Consider the following 18,447-nt stretch of genomic DNA (forward strand, 5'->3'; position numbering starts at 1 on the left):
GACTAAGATACCAGGTTTCCTTCTGCTCTACTTATTTTTCACTCTTACACCTGGCAAATAGATAATACACTGATTCTGTGAATAGCAGTGTTTGGTGATGATTTAAAATAAGAAACAAGAATGGCAACTGTCTACCATGAGGAAATGCTGGGACTTAAAGGAAGTTTCTACTTACAAAGAAGAAGAGAGGACCATTGGTTCCATGGAACTTGGATTGGAAAGAGTCCTCGGACACACACACACAAACCCAAAACAAAAATAAATAAACAATAAATAAATAAATAAATAAATACTGGGTAACTGAGCTGATTTGTTTTCTTCAAATCCAAAGCAGAAACTAATAATCATTTTCAACTATAATTTGGGCTTTTCTTCAACTTCTCTCATTCTTTCTCTTTCTCTTTCAAAGCATACTATCTCTTTTACCTAGTCTGATACAGCCCTACCACTTTTCCTTCTAAAATCAAGCCGAGACTTGTTGTTTCTGCTTACTCTATAAAGAATTCCAAGTATTTTGGACTTTACAAAATCAAAGGGGCTCAGAACCATCACCATTCTCTCAATGGGCCATCCCTTTAGTATCTCAATGTAACAGTGCCAATGACCCCAGAAGTCACACTTGGTGACAGAGAGATTCTTTTTGAGATCATGTTAGGACTGGTAGGGAGAAACATCCACAAGTGTTTCAACAGTGATAAGCAAAGTAACAACTGTCTCTTTTGTCCCAAGGCAGTGCTGGCATTAGTAATGACACTAACCTATACTGCAGATGCTTTCTTAGTCAGTTGATATTATTACAGTAGAATAACTGGAACTTGGTGGTATATAAAATATTTTTGTTTTGCCAAAGATTGGGGTGGCTGAAAAGTTCACACAGCATGATTCTTATGTCTGAGGGTGGCTCATTAACTTTATTTACAACATGGTACATAATATAGGCCAGACTATCGAGTGGAGTATGTATGCACAAGTTCAGAACCAAGAGAGAAAGCCAAGAAACTTAAACTTACTTTATTACAACTCACTCTCTTGGTAAACAAACCAGTTCCAGAAGACAGATCTACCCCAGAGAGAGTCATTAATCTCTTCTGAGCTACCTTGACAGCTCCATGTTTAAACTTACTCTCTTATGATCCCAATCACTATAATAAAGTTGCACTGGTTCAATCTTGTTACACTGAGCTCTAAGCTTCCAGCGCATGGAACTCTGTGCAGATAAAACCCATTCACAGTGTACCAGATGTTGATGGCCATGTTATGGCTACAAGTATCACATTTCAGGACTTAATTTTCATACAAAAGCCAATGACTATGTGTTCTGCTTGTTTCTATGCAAATCTGACAAATTCTTTCAAAGAATTAAGTTCTAACCATTTTTAGTTCTTGTTATCCCTCCTCAGCTGCCTGATTTAAAGATTTTTGTCATATCGAATAGAAACACAGAGTCAGGTGCATTGTGCTATAACTATGATATAATTTCTTTGTACCAATGACCTAGTTGTTTCAATTATCTTATTGTATAGTTAATTCTAATTCTTTATTAGAAGTGCCTTAATTCTTTTATATAAAAGAAAAATCTATGCCACAAACTATTGATTTTCTAGATCCATTTTAACACTAGGATAAGCATAATTCAAGATCAAGCTGATTACCTCCCTCTACTCCCAGCAGTAGAAGAAGGGAGAATGTTCTTTCCCAGAATTTGTTATTTTAATCTGACCCCCCATACGGATGGTCAGCAAAAATTCTTAAAAGTAAGAAAGTTTAAGTGACAAATTTTAAAAATAATGACTTCAAGAATTTCCCCTGTGCATTTTCTGCATTGCTTCAAGTTGTTAAAGAACACTTCTCATTTTTTACAGTTTTAAAAAATATAAAAAATAAATAAAAGTGAAAAGATAAAATAGCTAGACATAGAAAAAGAAAAAAACATCTTCAAAAGATACGTGTTTGATGACTTCTCCTGAGAGAAAAGGAAAGGATGCTGAAGGCTGGAAATAAACAGAGATTCATGTGGGGTTTTCATAGAGATTTATAGACACTGACAGAATGTCTCTATGCATTGCCTAGCCACTTGCTGTCCACTCACCATAGCCTCTTCATATTCGTGGTGACACACAGGTCCCTACACTACAGGTATAGTGTTTTTCATTCTCTCCCTCTGTTCTTTTCAAGCAAAGTTGTGTCTTTTCTGGACCTGGAATTATATTTACACTGAAGAGAATGTCATATTCCAACCTCTTAGGAGATTTTACATTAACATTGCCCTCTAGGACAGTATGTTCAAGGAAGGAAAAGATTAGCACACACATAATGATAACAAAAAGGCGAATTGACCTGAGCTTTCTGTTCTTCACTAAAATCCCTGGTGCTCTGGGCAATTTGAAAAGCATTAAGAAATAAAATGAGGAATAGAGGTTCTACCAGAGAGATGTAAATTGGAAGCAAATCACAATGGTGGGGAGCTAAAAGGAATCTTAGCCTTTAAGTACTTTGCAGTAATGTCCCCAGCTTTTCAGAGGACTCACATTCTTTGCTTTGTGACTTGGCAATTCCTTGACCCATAAAGGAAACCCAAACTATTAGACCTCTCTTGCTTTTACACTAATTCTGCTTTGGTAATTGAATGCTAATAGAAGTGGCAGGATCAAGGTTTTGGAAACTTTATTTTTCTATTGTCCTTACCATCTTTTTCATCCAATATTATCAGAATATTCCTGGAGAGCATTCCCCCACAGGACCCTAGATGAAGAGAGCTATCCCTCAGATGACCTGAAGGTTGGTCATCTGGGACGATGTAAAATATCATGTACCACTGAGACCTTGCTCTGGACACCTACATGCCTCACTTTGTGAACTTAAGTCAGGTGACACTTGCCAAGTCTGGCCTGGCCATGCAAGGGACAGAATGGCATGGTTCTACTCCTGGAACAGAGCCAACAGGGTGTGGACCTCCAGGACGTGTTGATGTTTGCTGTGGGAATGAGGCTTGTTTGTATAATAATGTACATATTTTCATGTTCCTTCTTCAGAGAACATCCTCTTTGTCAAGGTTAATGACTCCATGATAATCATAGTCCTGGGAGGCAAGGGTGTGGCTAATGTCTCAGCAAAATGGTAGGAGGCTGTGATCTTCAGGACATCCCTTAAGGCTGTGGAAAAGAACACTGAAAAATCAGTCTGGCAGTTCCTCAGAAAATTGGACACAGCACTACCCAAGGACCCAGCTATATCACTCCTGGGCACATAACCAGAAGATGCTCCAACATATAACAAGGACACATGTTCTACTATGTTCATAGCAGCCTTATTTATAATAGCCAGAAGTTGGAAAGAACCCAGATGTCCTTCAACAGAGCAATGGATACAGAAAATGTGGTACATTTACACAATGGAGTATTACTCAGCTATTAAAAACAATGAATTTATGAAATTTTTAGGCAAATGGATAGAACTAGAAAATATCATCCTGTCTGAGGTAACCCAATCACAAAAGAACACATATGGTGCGTACTAACTGATAATTGGATATTAGCCCAAAAGCTCGAAATACCCAAAATACAATTCACAGACCACATGAAGCTCATGAAGAAGGAAGACCAAGGTGTGGGTGCTTTGGTCCTTCTTAAAAGGAGTAGCAAAAGACTCAGGGGAAACAAAGTGTGGGACAGAAACTGAATAAGGGGCCATCCCATGTGCAATCACCAAAGGCAAACGCTGTTGTGGATTCCAGGAAGTGCATGCTGATAGGAGCCTGATCTAGCTGTCTTCTTAGAGGTCTGTCAGAGCCTGACATATTACAGAGGCATATACTCATGGCTAACCATTGAACTGTTCATGGGGTTCCCAATGGAGGAGTGAGAGAAAATACTGAAGGAGCTAAAAGGGTTTGCGGCCCCATGGGGAGAGCAACGCTAAAAACATGGGTTAAAAAATATATAATTTCTCAACTATACAAAACATAAGGATGCAAAATGAACTTTATGTGGGGTAGGTAGATACAAGGGCATGTGAATTCCTGAGTTCCATATCAGCTTGGGATATTGGGAGTTTAGGTCTAAGCCCTAAATGGGGAATGGAAATTTCAGGGTGTGGTCCAACCCAATTAGCTTATTATCTCTGCTTAACCACCAGGACAGGCAGATATATAACTTCTTTTGCAATGTTAACAAAACGTGTGTATTTGCTGTCTCTTTCTAAGAATCAAGGGACTGGAGTCATAGGATGCTGATTCATGGGATAATCAAAAGAGAACTTTGAGTAATGACTGAATTGATATGTAAATTTAAAAACTGGGCTTTTGATCTGAAAGAGATGAGCTAGCTAGAAAGTTTTTGAATAGCAAGAAAAAACTGTCTCAAGCAGAATACACACACACACACTCACACACACACTCACACACACACTCACACAGAGGTCAATCTGGAAAGCTGTCTTGAGCAGAACATAGGTCATCTTATATAACCTATGATTTGACTTTGAGTCATTTGTTTCCCTGTTCCCAGACACCCCTTCTCTTAGAAACCTCTCTCCAAGTTGAAGCTGGTCCTTGGCAGACACCGAGCCCAGTAATCTTAAATCTTTCAACTTATGGAGGAGAAAATTGGTCTCCTGAAGTAGTGGCAGGACATCTAAATCTGAAAAAAAAAAAAAACTTTGAAGATAAGGATTTTATTCTAGGTTCAGATACTTTTTGTCTAAAAAGCTTTTGATAAACCATGGCATTTCTCTGAATCTATGCTTAATTTTTGAATGAATGCTTAATTTTTAATGTTATATATGTATATAACATATATATTAACTATTATAATTCATAAACAACCATAAGGTACCTAGCTAAGGTAAAATGACCAAAGTAAATACTTCCTGAAAAATGCATAAAGAAGTTAACATATGACAAATAGATGATTAAGACTTATTGACATGATGTCTTTGTAGCCTTTTAAATTATATTAATATCTATCAGTTAATAGTGCCCATTCATTTGTTAATAAGTTGCTAATTTTTGATGAGCTCAATCAGAGCCAGAGCCACACTATAGGTGCATTTAGAGGCTAAGTAAATTCAAGCTGAAGGAACTTCAGTAATTACTGAGGTAGCTGAACCCCACAGCAGTTTTTCTTTTTATTAGTCAATAAATAAGCTACCTATGGTTTCTCAGAAAAAACTGTCAACCATTGATAAATAAATTAGTTTTTGCTTCTGGTCACTGAGAAACACTACAGGATGATTCACATCAAAATGTGTCTTTATATCTTTTGATTTGCAACTTGATGAGAAGTTAATTTGTTTGCAGTCTAAGGTGTCTTGGTCCATGCACTGCACCAAACATAATTAACAGTCAGCTGGGTCTCTTATAACAATCAATTTGACCTCAGCTGAAAGGTAAGTAGCCTTCCTGTAAAATCTTTACAAAAAAATCTTAAACATGCCCTGTGGCCTATATTTTGACTCAAACTAATAAACATAGCTTCCAAGATCATAAGAAAGAAATGTATTTGGCTTTAACTTCTCTAAAGGAGGATTGCCTATTTCTGAAATACTTTCTGTCATTAAATACATCAAAATATATACCTTCAATGGTGAGGGAAACAATAAAAGTTTGAAGTTATACCATTGAGAGTCATTTCAGGAAAAAGTAGGTCAGTGTTTTAAATAAGTGAAACCATCCATTAGTCAAATTAAAAAAAAAAATCTGTATTAACAAGACGTGAGAGAAACCAAGAAAACATTGACAACTGTATGAGGCAAAAACACTCTTACCAAAACTCAGCTTCAAGAGTATTGAATTTACTACAAAAGCAGCTCTCTTAAGGTGGTTTCTGTTTACCAGAAACTTCCCTTAATCTGATCCGAAAGCCGTGGGCACAGACATCTAGTTCACTAGTTCCTGGTCAGTTCCAACTTTCTGCATAAGCCTGAAGACCTCGTCCTGCTGACATAAAATCTTTTTCATTTTCACCATTTTGCTCTTCTCTCTGTTGCCCAGGCAGTAGCCTTGGCAGTCTGAGCCCCAATAAACCTTTCTTTTTATTCATAGAGTGGTCTATTTCTGTTTTTACTGTGCCCTTCCTTGTATTGATTCCTTACCCCAAGAGAACAATGAGTTGCCTTTCCTATGGGCCTTGTCCTCCCTAACCAAAACAAACTACCACTTTTTGACCTTTCTGGCTGTGTCATTTGCTTCTTTTGGCTTTTGCCACTCACCACACTCTACTCCAAAATCTTACAGTTTGTTTCTCCAGCCATTTCTTGCCTCCACATACTCTTTCCACTTATCTCTCCTTGACTACTTGGTAAGTTTCACGTCAGAGCTTCCTGTTCTGTTTCTGTTTCTGTTTCTATCATTGGCTCACTGGAGTCTTTCTTCTCTGGCTCCTAGAACCTTCATAAAAAAAAACTTACTCTGGTGACTCAGTCAGCTTCTCCTTTTTATGTCCTCTATGAAGCAGCTAAGGGCCCCCCAACTGGGCCTCTAGGTCCTACTAACCCTGTCATATCTGCTTTCTTTCCAACTTCTAAGAAGCACTCTTACAGGACCCCTGGCTCTGGCTCTCCACACCTTGACTTACCCTTTATCCTGTGGGGCGCTGAGCTATGAGAGACAACCAGGCACCTGGTCGAATAAGCTTTTGAACCCCGGAGACCCCTTAGGACAGAAGACGTTCAGCTCTGTTCCTGGGCCCCTGGCTCTCTCAGCTTCTGCCCTTCACAACCCCTCCCACAGAGAGAGGTTTATGGCCATCGGGTCACAGTAAGAATAGGTAGGAATAGTGCCCCAGGCTCTCCTCATACATATGAGGCATCCCCAAAACCTCAGACCAAGCCAATGGGATCACCTGCTGCTAAAACCTTCACCCACCCAAAACTGTATATCTTGAGCTTAATTGAGAAGTGAAGGCGTGTGCAAGAATCATCCTTGTTGTCCGATAGCTTCTGTTGTGGATCCTCCCCTCTCCTGCAGCGCCTTCAGGGTTCTCCTCTCTCTGCTGCAGAGCGGCAGCAGGGGACCTTCCCTGCTGACACTCTAACCTGAACCACTAGAGGGCAAGGGCAGCAGCAGAGACAATGGCTGTTTGCACCCTGTCCTCTGCCAAGCCGGATATTTTGTGGGACCCCATCAGGAGCTGATTCCCACATTATCCTATATTCTATTGAAAAAAAAAAAAAATGGTGCACTGGGGAGTTTGGGGACAAATGAAAGGACACACCTTTACTCCTGATGTTTATCTTTCCAAATAGCCAGATACAACAGATAGCAGAGGACAACCTTGCCTACAGCTTCTAGCAGAACACTACCTATTAAGCCAGGAGGCCTCTAAGTTCACCTTTAGCCACCTTATCTCTGTCCTCTGATCATACTGGGTCCAGGGCCTCTCAACTTTGTCCCCTCCTAAGTATCAATCAACTATGTTTCAAATCACTCAATATTTAATGATTTCTGCCCTCTTCTCAACTCTGCTACACTACTTCCCAGAGCCATTGTTTCTGGTAAAACCCTTACAGACAAAAGTCCACAACTTTCTATTTCCCCTCTGTCATATTTTGACTATATGTGGTTCATAAATGGAAGCTGAATTATCAGCCCCACTGGCTCTCACCTAGTAGGTTATGCCATAGTCTTGTCTGACCAGGTTAGAGAGTCTACTTCTTCACCACTAGGCCTCTACTAGTGATATGGCTTTTGAAGGTGCTCTCCACTGAGGGAACTGCTAAAAAAGAATTAACAAATGGGACCTCATAAAATTGCAAAATTTCTGTAAGGCAAAGGACACTGTCAATAGGAAACCAACAAATTGAGAAAAGATCTTTACCAATTCCACATCCAATAGAGGGCTAATATCCAATATATACAAAGAACTCAAGAAATTAGACTCCCAACAACCAAATAACCCTATTAAAAATTGGGTATAGAGCTAAACAAAGAATTTTCAACTGAGGAAACTCAAATGGCTGAAAAGCACCTAAAGAAATTTTCAACATCCTTAGGGAAATGCAAATCTAAACAGCCCTGAGATTCCACCTCACACAAGTCAGAATGGCTAAGATCAAAAACTCAGGTGACAGCAGATGCTCATGAAGAAGGAAGATTAAGTGTGGGTGCTTTGGTCCTTCTTAGAAGGAGTAACAAAATACTCAGGGGACCAAATATGGAGACAAAGTGTGGGACAGAAAGTGAAGGAGGGGCCATCCAAAGACCATTCCACCTGGGTATCTATCCCATGTGCAGTCACCAAAGGTAAACGTTGATGTGGATGTCAGGAAGTGCATGCTGACAGGAACCTGATATAGCTGTCTTCTTAGAGGTCTGCCAGAGTCTGACATATTTAGAGGCAGATGCTCACAGCTAACCATTGAACTGATCATGGGCTTCCCAATGGAGGAGTGAGAGAGAAAACTGAAGGAGCTGAAAGGGTTTTCGGGCCCCATGAGGAGAGCAACAATACCAACCAACCAGAGCTCCCAGGATTTAAACCACCAGCCTGGGAGCACATAGGGAGGGACTCATGGCTCCAGCTGTAAATGTAGGGGACGATGGCATTTTCAGGCATAGGTGGGAGAGGAGATTTTTGGTCCCATGAAGGCTGGGCTCTGAGTGTGAGAAATTAGAGGATGGGCAGGTGGGAGTGCGGTGGGTGGGTGGGGGCACATCCTCATAGAAGCAGGAGGAGGGGGGACTGGATAGGGAGTTCCTGGATGGGGGTGAGAATGTGGCAAGGGGATAACATCTGAAATGTAAATAAAATATAAAGAAGAAGAAGAGAGCTAATAACGCTCATCCTTATTCCTGCAGTTTCCTCTTGGCTCCTTCAAGCTTGACTTGTACCAAGTTTCAGCTCCAACAGCTGGTCCTATCTTCATCTGATAATTTAGCAGCTCTGTTACTTGTTGCTAAAGCCACAGGCAGGCTTTTGTAAGCTCCTCCCAGAAGGTTGCCTAGTCATTCCACTCATAACTAGAAAGCCTGCCTTTTCCTTTAAAACATTCTGGCTTTGGCATAACTTTCACTGCAAAAGAGGTACATGGTGCTTGCTTATGATACAGATTTAAGAGCATTAAAAGACAGTTTAAGTTACCTGAATTTCTTACATCAAAGGGCTTTAAAACTTTGTTCTCTCCCCTTTGTTCACTTTTCTGTTACAGAATTTCTGTCTCACTACAGATAAATGTTCATATTTCTATCAGGTTGATAACTTTTCAAGCTGTACATTTGCTGTGTCTCAAAAGCAGGAAACTGCTGGATCTGGTTACAGACACTTGTTAACAACTTTCTCCACAGTGAGGCTCTTCAGTCCAGTATTTCCTATAATATAAATACAACATTTATTTCTTTATCAACTTAAAAAAATTATGTAGGCTTTAAGGAGGATGTGTTCCATCTTTTTGGATATATTCTTCCTTGTATTCTTGACCTCTTAGGCTTTGAGACAGGCCTGGAAATTTAAAGTAAAGAACCCCTAAGCTCTTTGACGTGTTTTCCTAGTCTATATCTGTCCCATCAGATTTCCACTCAGCTGACAGATACAATCCAGGAACCAACTTCAGCCCTGCAACTGCTCCAAAACCAGACAACTCTTCTGGCCTTGATGGTCCTTATGAAACCTGTGAAGCTGTCAATTTGCTGATAGCCATTATGAACTAGTTCATCCAAGTGAAAGAGGATTAAAGCTGGCTCACCAACTTCAGCCACCAGGGGCTGACTCCAAGACTCTCCTATGGTCCCTCTCAGGCCTCTAGCCCTTCTCGACCCTCGGATCTCAGACCTTCTCATAATAATGTGGTTGCTCCCTGTCTTTTAATGTTATTTCAAATAAAAGTAGTTAAATCAGATGCTTTGGTGAAATTTCTCCAGGTATCCTGCCATTGCTTGTCTGTCAGATGGTTCTCCACCTTTAAACAGCATTGCAGCCTTCCTGGGCTCCCATGGTGTCCTGCTTTCAGTTCAGCAGGAAGTAGCCATAACACTTTAACACCCTTGTCATAAACAAAAGGCCACACACTCTCACGTGCACAGGCACACACAATCACTTTTTCTGAAAGCTCAACTATCTTGGGATAGGGTTCCTATTTCCCTACCTAGCTCCTGGTCATCCGAACAGCCTGTATCAGCTCAAAGACCTCATCCTGCTGACATACAAAATCTGCTTGATTTTCTACCAATTTGCTCTTTTTTCTGTACCCCCAGCCCCAGGTAGCTTTGACAGTTTGATCCCCAATAAACGTCTCTACCTGTAGAGTAATCTAGTTTGGTGGCTGGCCTCACTTATAGACTACAGTTTTAGTCTCAACCCCATAATAGCTTCTCTGAGGGAGGTACTTATCAGAAAAGACAAGAAAGCAAATCTCCAAGGACTACTTTGGGTCCCATGACCAACTGCCTGGCTGGTTTCTGTCACCAGTTCTCACCAGCAGGCCACGGTTCCATTTTACAAAGGAGATTGTAAATTCAAGGCCTTGAACAAGCAAGTCTTAAATACTTTCACTAGAACAAATTGGAGGAACGCTGTGGGAGATGGCAGTTTCCTTAAATTAATTCTAGGTACATTCTACTCAGGAGTAATTTAGAGGGTGCTTGCTTAAATTTACATTCACAAATACTGTGGGGAAAAAATAATTCAAATAGAATTCATTGGTGTTAATAAAGTCTCTGCTTTTCACTCCTCACATCAAGTTCCTTCTAGTTTTGCGTTTAGAAATGAAAATGGGTAATGTACAGATTTGTATCTTTTGACATTCTGTTTAAAGATAATAAAGAATAAGATCAACACCAGACACCTTCTCCAGTAAAGAAAATGCTTATGTCAATCTGCATTGCTAAAACAGTGTTTTCAAAGTAAGATGAAAGACTCCTAATTTCCCTTAAGGCCTTGGTCTTCTTCCCTTTTAAAACCTGATTTGTTTATTGCTTTAGGGAAATAAATTTGTCCTCCATAATATGACACTCCTGAGGAAAAACCTAGAAGACTTGAATGGATTTGAGCAATGGTGCCATCAGCCCTGGAGAAAGTCAACTAAGGGGTGGAACTAAGGTCTGAAAAGTTCCAACAATTTACCAAGGAGAACTGTGAGTTTAAACTCCAGACAAAGAGCTGCCCCTGGCTGTGAATGAAACTCCAGAAAGGAATCTGTCTGAAGAGACTGATTGGCTGATTAGAATTTCAGTACAGTAGAGAGATTGCAATACTGCAGGTCCAGAGGCTAATTACCTTATCTTGGGCTAAGTTCTTCCCTCAGGAACAGCCATTCCTTCCCCACCTCTGTATCAGAACGAGCATGGCAATAGATAAACATTTTAGAATCTATTGCCTTAGCAGGCAACTACCATCTACCAATGGAAAAGCTAAGACTGTCATCAGATTGCATCCTGAGCCTTTAGAAAACCATCCCCCATCTCCAAGTGCCTGCTGCTCTGGTGTACCCATCAATTTATTTTAAACTTACCTGTTTGTGACTTCCTCTGTTCTGTAAAACCAGAAAAATGTTCTGAAACTGCTTCCATTTTGAAACATGAAAGTTAGGATCAACTAAATCTGTGCTCCCAGGGCCATGGTCACTTAAAATGACTCCAGAATAAACTATCCCTTATTCAATTAAGATGAGCGCTATGATTTTTGCACCGACAAGTCCCTACAGTTTACCGAGAGAGGTGGGTTCTGTCCCTAGCTACAGCATGCTGATTAATTGCCCGGCCCTTGAAACCCAAAAGGGTTAGGGCTTGGTTATAGATGTTCTTAGAGGTAATTAAATCTGTATAGAATTTCCTTTTCAAGCAGGTGCTCCTGATGTTAAGAAGTGAAAGCCACACCCAGCTCTGCTGTCAGTTTCCAGAAGCAGTTTCCAAAGTAGGCCACAGTAAAACTGAAGTAAAAGTGCGGGAGAAAGTAAGCCAGCTGCTGCTCCGTGCAAGCTCCCTGGCAACAGGTCTGAGACGGAGAGTCCCACCTTGGTGTGGATGTGAAGGGAACTTAATGAAATGGAAGAAGGTGGCCTGCATCTTCAGACATTAAGGAGGACATTTGCATGCTAATGTGAAGACTGGGCAGGAAGAACACAGCTGAAGTGCTGTGAAGCCCTACCAGGCCAGTCTGTGTTATGCTTCCCTGGAGAGCGATATGGAGGTGTAAAGATGCCTGGCAACCTGGAAAGAGCTGCGTTTACTTATGCTAATTATCAGTGAGAGGCCCGAGTTCACTGCTCTTGAGAAGGCGTGGAATGACTATGGCTGGTTGCCTCTCATAAAGCACTGCTGTGTGAGTCGACCCTCCCGACCTGATAAAAGTTCGGGGAACTGAAAAGTAACTTAAGCTTTGTCTTCTTCAATCTGTATTTTACTAGTATAGTAATCCTCTTTTACCTGCATGGGATGGATCACTGGAACTAAGCATCGGACCAGACATGCACATTACACAGCATTGTACATTATACACCACCACACATCATAACACTGTTGGGGATAACATTAAATGAGGGCTGGGGGGAGGACTGTAAATAACTGCTACCACAGTTTGTCTGATAACTCTTGAGAACCACGTGCTTCCTGAGCTGGAAGGAAAGGCATGCGTGGTAGATGTCTTGGCAAATTGGATAACTTAAAGACAGGAGAGGTGGGGAAAAAAGCATAGACTTAATCGTGTTACTTAAAATGTCGTGTCATTTAAAACTTATGAAGTGTTTCATTCTGGAGTTTTCGATTAAATATTGTTGGCATTGTTGACTTTAAATAAGACCAATTTAAAAAATCCTTAACACACATTTCTCAAAATGTTAGTTATCTTGTCTTCTCTGTCATAGAGACATAGCCGGCTGAGCAGAATTTAGAGAAAATGGTCAGAGTTTGGCAGGTCAGAATCACATGTTCTTGGAAGTGGTGTAGGGAAACCACCTTAGGCCTCATTTGCTTACAGTCTGATGTTGTTAAGAAACTTCGAATAAAGAAGTTGCCAACAGCAAGACTTGACTCAATAGCTTTGAGGTAAGAGGAAGAGATCATATTCCCTTCTGCTTGAAACAGACACTGTAGAGAAATTTCACAGCCCTGCAATGGGCTAGTGAAGTATGACATGGCCCAGGTGTTGGTCTAGGTGAAGCCAGCAATGATGGTTGCCTGTGAAAGTTAGGAATTTACCCTTCTTCTGAGACAAGGACATAAAGTAGAACATTTGTGATGATTCCTTTCCCGAGGACCAGCCAAATTACAAGAGACTTACCTGTATTAAAATCTCAACAGCCGGGGAGATTTTCTCACACAGAGAGAGAAAATATCTAGGGCAGATTTTTTTAAAGTAAAAGCTTCTAGGAAGTTGGGTGTGGCTTATAGTGAGGGGCAAGTCTGTCCAGAGTATACTGAAGCTGAAGAGACATTAAGGTTGCCTTTGTCAGAGGACAGATTTGGATGAGGTAAGATGATGTCAAAGGAGACTGCCATGTGGAAACAGGAACTCTAGGCCTTTATCAATTTACTCAGTGACTTGGGAACCCAGGAACCAGGCTTATGTCTCAGTATTTGCCTGCCTCTGTTCAGCCTTTGCTTACTGATCTTGATTGAGCAGTTTTTGTCTCTAGGTAAACTCAAGGCATTGTTGTTTCGGTAATGTTCACAGAGTAAATAGTTCAGGCAGTCCGTCAGGTTCCCAGTCAGGATCACACGGACACATGAAATTGGAAAGCATACTCCTAATTGGCTCCCTGTAATCAGCCAGGTCAAGCCCTCTTGCTGTTATTTAGCCAAACATAATTAGCAGAGACAAGAAGGGCCTGACTCCTGGCAATAATATCTATAGATGTTCAAACTGTACCTCTTAATTAATAAAACTTTAAAGTATAAATTGTTGAAGAACTATTACAGAAGTGCTTTCTTTTTCTTTTTTTCTTTTTACTTTTTATTGCTTTCTGAATCACCAAAAGCATTCTCAGACTCTGGCCAGCATCAGGAAGAAGACAGAAAAGGAGAAAAAGGAACAAGATATACCTTTCTGAATCAGACATGAAGACAAACGCATGGCAGCGCATGGGGCTGCACTAGCAGACAGAACTTCTAGGAAAGAAAAGAACATTATTTTATAAAGGGGTTAGTTATGTCTTTCTGTCTCCATAATGTGGCATAGATGATACAGTCTTCCTAGGATTGCTCTCGCCTTTCTGAGAGGTAATCCCTTAGCCAAGGTATTGTTAGGTCTCCAAGGCCAGGAAATTCCTTCTATTGACAAGAAGGACATTCTCCTTAATGAGTCTTTACTGCTACTGCTACATCCTTCCCCACTGTGCTGGTTAGGGACTCACAATCCTTTACCAAAGCCTTCAGTCCCCATCAATATTCTCTATTATTTTACTAAAAAGATCAGATTCCTGTAGCTTAATATGTCCTTTAAAGGTAAACACTTGGCTCAGCAAGTTGAAAGTTATCTGAGTATCCCTTTGTGTGGAATATTAGTCTCTTTGCAGCGTGTGCACACTAGTGTGTATTGGTATGGTATGATTGATTAAATAGTACAAGAGGAGAAAATGTGCTTTTAATTTGCAGGCTGTGGCCGAGCTATAGTCAGTGGTAGAACGTGTATGTCCAAATTCCGTCCTAGCAGTCAGACAAGCAAAATAATAAATAAATAAATAAATAAATAAATAAATAAATAAGAAAACTAGCCGGGCGGTGGTGGCACATGCCTTTAATCCCAGCACTTGGGAGGCAGAGGCAGGCGGATTTCTGAGTTCGAGGCCAGCCTGGTCTACAGAGTGAGTTCCAGGACAGCCAGGGCTATACAGAGAAACCCTGTCTCGAAAAACCAAAACAAAAAATAAATAAATAAATAAATAAATAAATAAATAAATAAATAAATAAGAAAACTAAATGGATTTGGAAAGTATAAGAAATTCAATAGGTAAAATATAATTTATAACTTGTATGGGGAAATGGAATTTAAAGTAGGAAGAGCCCAGCACATTGTCTTTGGTTTAACTTTCGGTTTATTTCTAAAATGGTGGTTTTCTAAATGAATTTTTTATATTTTGAAATTAAAATATTATTACATCTTTTCCTTTTCCTCCCTCCAAACCATCCTATGAACTATCTCTTCCTTTGCTCACTCTCTCTCACTTTACAGTCTCTAGTTCTTGAATTTTTGTTACTGTTAGTATTCTGTCTAAATTCCACCTCCACAGTTACCTGGCAATAGCCAGGTATGCTCCTCCTCACAATTACCTGGCAACCACCAGGTAGGCCTGGCCTACTATAAAAGAGGCTGCTTGCCCCCCTCCTCACACTCTTAATCTCTTACTCTCTTACTCTCTCTCTCTCTTTTACCCTCTTGCCTCTCTGTCCCCTCCCCCCCTTCCTCTCTCTCCACGTGGTCATGGCCGGCCTCTACTTCCCTTCTCTCTTTTCCTTCCACCTTCTTCTCTCCACCTTTGCCCTATCTCCTGAATAAACCTCCTCCCCCTTGGAACCATGTGGTCTGGAGTGGTCTGTTCTGAACCGCAGTTGGACTTCTAACAACTAACAGTTACTTTGCCATGCAATCTTCTAAAGGAGGGAAGTGTTTAACAGTAGTACCCAGCTTTGAGACCTGTGAACTGAAATAATGACCAGCTTGGCAAGGACATAGTAGTGATGTGCATACCTGCATGGGATGTGATAGCTCTCCAATTGCACACCTTTAATCCCAGCACTTGGGAGGCAGAGGCAGGTGGATTTCTGAGTTTGAGGCCAGCCTGGTCTACAGAGTGAGTTCCAGGACAGCCAGGGCTACACAGAGAAAGATGCCATACTTTATATTTTTATATTAGTCAGCAATGTGCATATGTTTGTAGAATAAATTGCATATATATTATATGTGGGTTAAGTAAGTGTGATTGTTTTACTCAACAACAACAAACAAACAAAAAAACAAAAAAAAATTCTAGTTTGAAGGAAGGAGAGAGAATTAGAAGAAGAAATATACTGAAGAAGGATGGTAGGGGGAAAAAAAGACTGTAAGAGAAGAGGAAGAGAAAGCAGTGTAAGGGGAAGAGGGCAGGTCACAAGAGAAGGAGGAAAAAGTTGGAGGGAGCACCAACCCATTGCGGGTTGTAGTTTTCCAAGGCTGAAGAGCACTGGAGAGGAAAACAAACAGGACACTACAGCATCAACAATGATAGCATCAGCAGATCTACTAAAATTAAGTAAATTTTATAAATAATATTCAATTATGACAAAACAAGTTTCTATAGTCATATCCATTAATTGGGCATACATGTTGTGCAGTGTACTAGACAGAGTTGGGAGTCTGATGCCATACTTTATATTTTTATATTAGTCAGCAATGTGCATATATTTGTAGAATAAATTGCATATATATTATATGTGGGTTAAGTAAATGTGATTGTTTTACTCAAAGCCCACAGCTATAATGAATAAACAAAAGTGTTGGTAACTGTTCTTTCATTATTCAATGGAGTCAAGGACCTCACTGTGGCTAAGGAGTGGCAGAGAGCTGATGCAATCACTATTGAGAGGGTCATATCTTCTGAATTTTGTAAAATACTGTTTCTTCTTAGATCTGCCAATTAAATTATTTTATTTTTTGCATTCTTTTCATTCACTCTTCAGATAATAAAACCCTTGGAAGTACATTCAATTAAAGGTATAGGCTGGATTATTAATGGGTTTTTGTTATAGTTGTATTTAAACTAAATACTTTATTGACTCATGTTAGATACCATTACATATTTTATTTGTTAATAAATACTTATTGATGACAGCCCCCCTACCCCCACCAAAATTTCCTGCACAACTTAATGCTACTGACTGGTAACCTTCTGGGACCCTTCCCTTGATACAGAAACTTTGCCCCACTACAGTTCTTATCAGGCCCGGCGGCTCATCACAATCCAAAAATGTGTCTGAAGAAGTCAATCTGCCTGTGATTGTTAAAGAGCAAACTCTCCCTTGTCTCTTGACCAAAAATCAGTAAATTGATCTTACTTTCATTTTTTAAAAAAATTATCTTCTTTCATCCATTTAGAAGAAAATGAGTATTGTCAGTAGGCACTACACACCTCAGGAAAAACAGGAGCCCTTGGCAGATTGTGCTTTGGAGGATAAGGAAAGATAACAGACTAGAGTCATTTTAGGCCTAAGTTTAAAAATAAACTGGAGAAAAACACCAGTATCTATCAGGTGAATGGCCACCAAGATAAGGCTATCCCTGTGCTCTAGATGAATAAGACTCATAAAAGCAGACAGTACATTTTGAAAATTTTATCAACTCTCTTACCTTAGGCTCCCCAAATATACTAATACAAATTCTAAAATTTTATGTATAATAAAATGCAATAATATTGCTGACATTTCTGCTGCATTCAAGGAGAAATAACAGTTCAACATCCAGTCATGTCATATGAGATGGTCAGCAAATACTCCACAAAATGGTCACTTTGAGTCACTGGGATGTATAAGTTTTAGGAGACTTCTGTACCTGTTAGTCCCTTTCAGTTCTGAGTCCTGTGGACTGGGGAGATACCATGTAAATGCCATAGGTAGGTAGAGGTCCCTCCATGTAAATGACCGTGTTAAAATTTCTTTCGAGCCTCACAGTTCACTTCTTCCAGTTCTGGACGCTGAGAAGTCTAGTTTTAAGGTGTCCATAGACTGAGTTTCTGATGACAGCTTGCTTCCTTGTTCTGGGATGGTATAGAAAATGCAAGATAGTTTTGTGAGGCCTGTTTTGCAAGATCACTAATACAGTTTATCAGCACTCTACCTTCATGGCTCAATCTCCTCCTGGGGACCTCCTCTCAGAATCATATCAGACTATTGCCCGAGTTTCGACATAGAAGTGCTAAGGTAACACAAATATTTAGTCCACAGTAACATCTACAAAATTTAGTATATCCTCAGTATCATGTGTGTGTGTGTGGGGGGGGTGGGGGGGTGGAGGAGTCAGAAGAAAGTTTAGGTCCCTTGGAGTTAGTGACAGTGGCTGTGAACCACATACTGAATTTCAGGGCCTTAGTAGAGAAGTAAGGCAGACACTGTTATAAACTGCCATGGTACCTCTCCTGCCCCAGTTCGTTTTAACTTAAAAAACAAAACAAAGCCTCTCATGGTTAATTGTATGGGTATATATTTATTTATTCTCTCATAGGTACTGCTTCAGGTTTTTAAATTAATACTAATTTTTCTTGCCCTCTGAACCTTGATATTTTCAATTATGCAATATTTTATTCTGGTATTCAGTATTTTTTAATTTTAGTTTGTGGGAGGTTTTTTTTTTATAAGTTCTGTATATATGATTTGAAAATTTCATACAATATATTTTATTATAGTCTGTCCAGATCCTCTTCCTTCTCACCTGTTCACCAAAGAATTTAACATTCTCTCTTTCTTTCTTAAACAAAGGAAAGAAAAATCAAAACAACAACAAAAACATGGAGTCCAATCTGTGTTGGTCAACAGGCCCTGCCCTGCAGTGT

Source organism: Arvicanthis niloticus, chromosome 14 (genome assembly GCF_011762505.2).
Source record: "Arvicanthis niloticus isolate mArvNil1 chromosome 14, mArvNil1.pat.X, whole genome shotgun sequence".
Lineage (NCBI taxonomy): Eukaryota > Metazoa > Chordata > Mammalia > Rodentia > Muridae > Arvicanthis > Arvicanthis niloticus.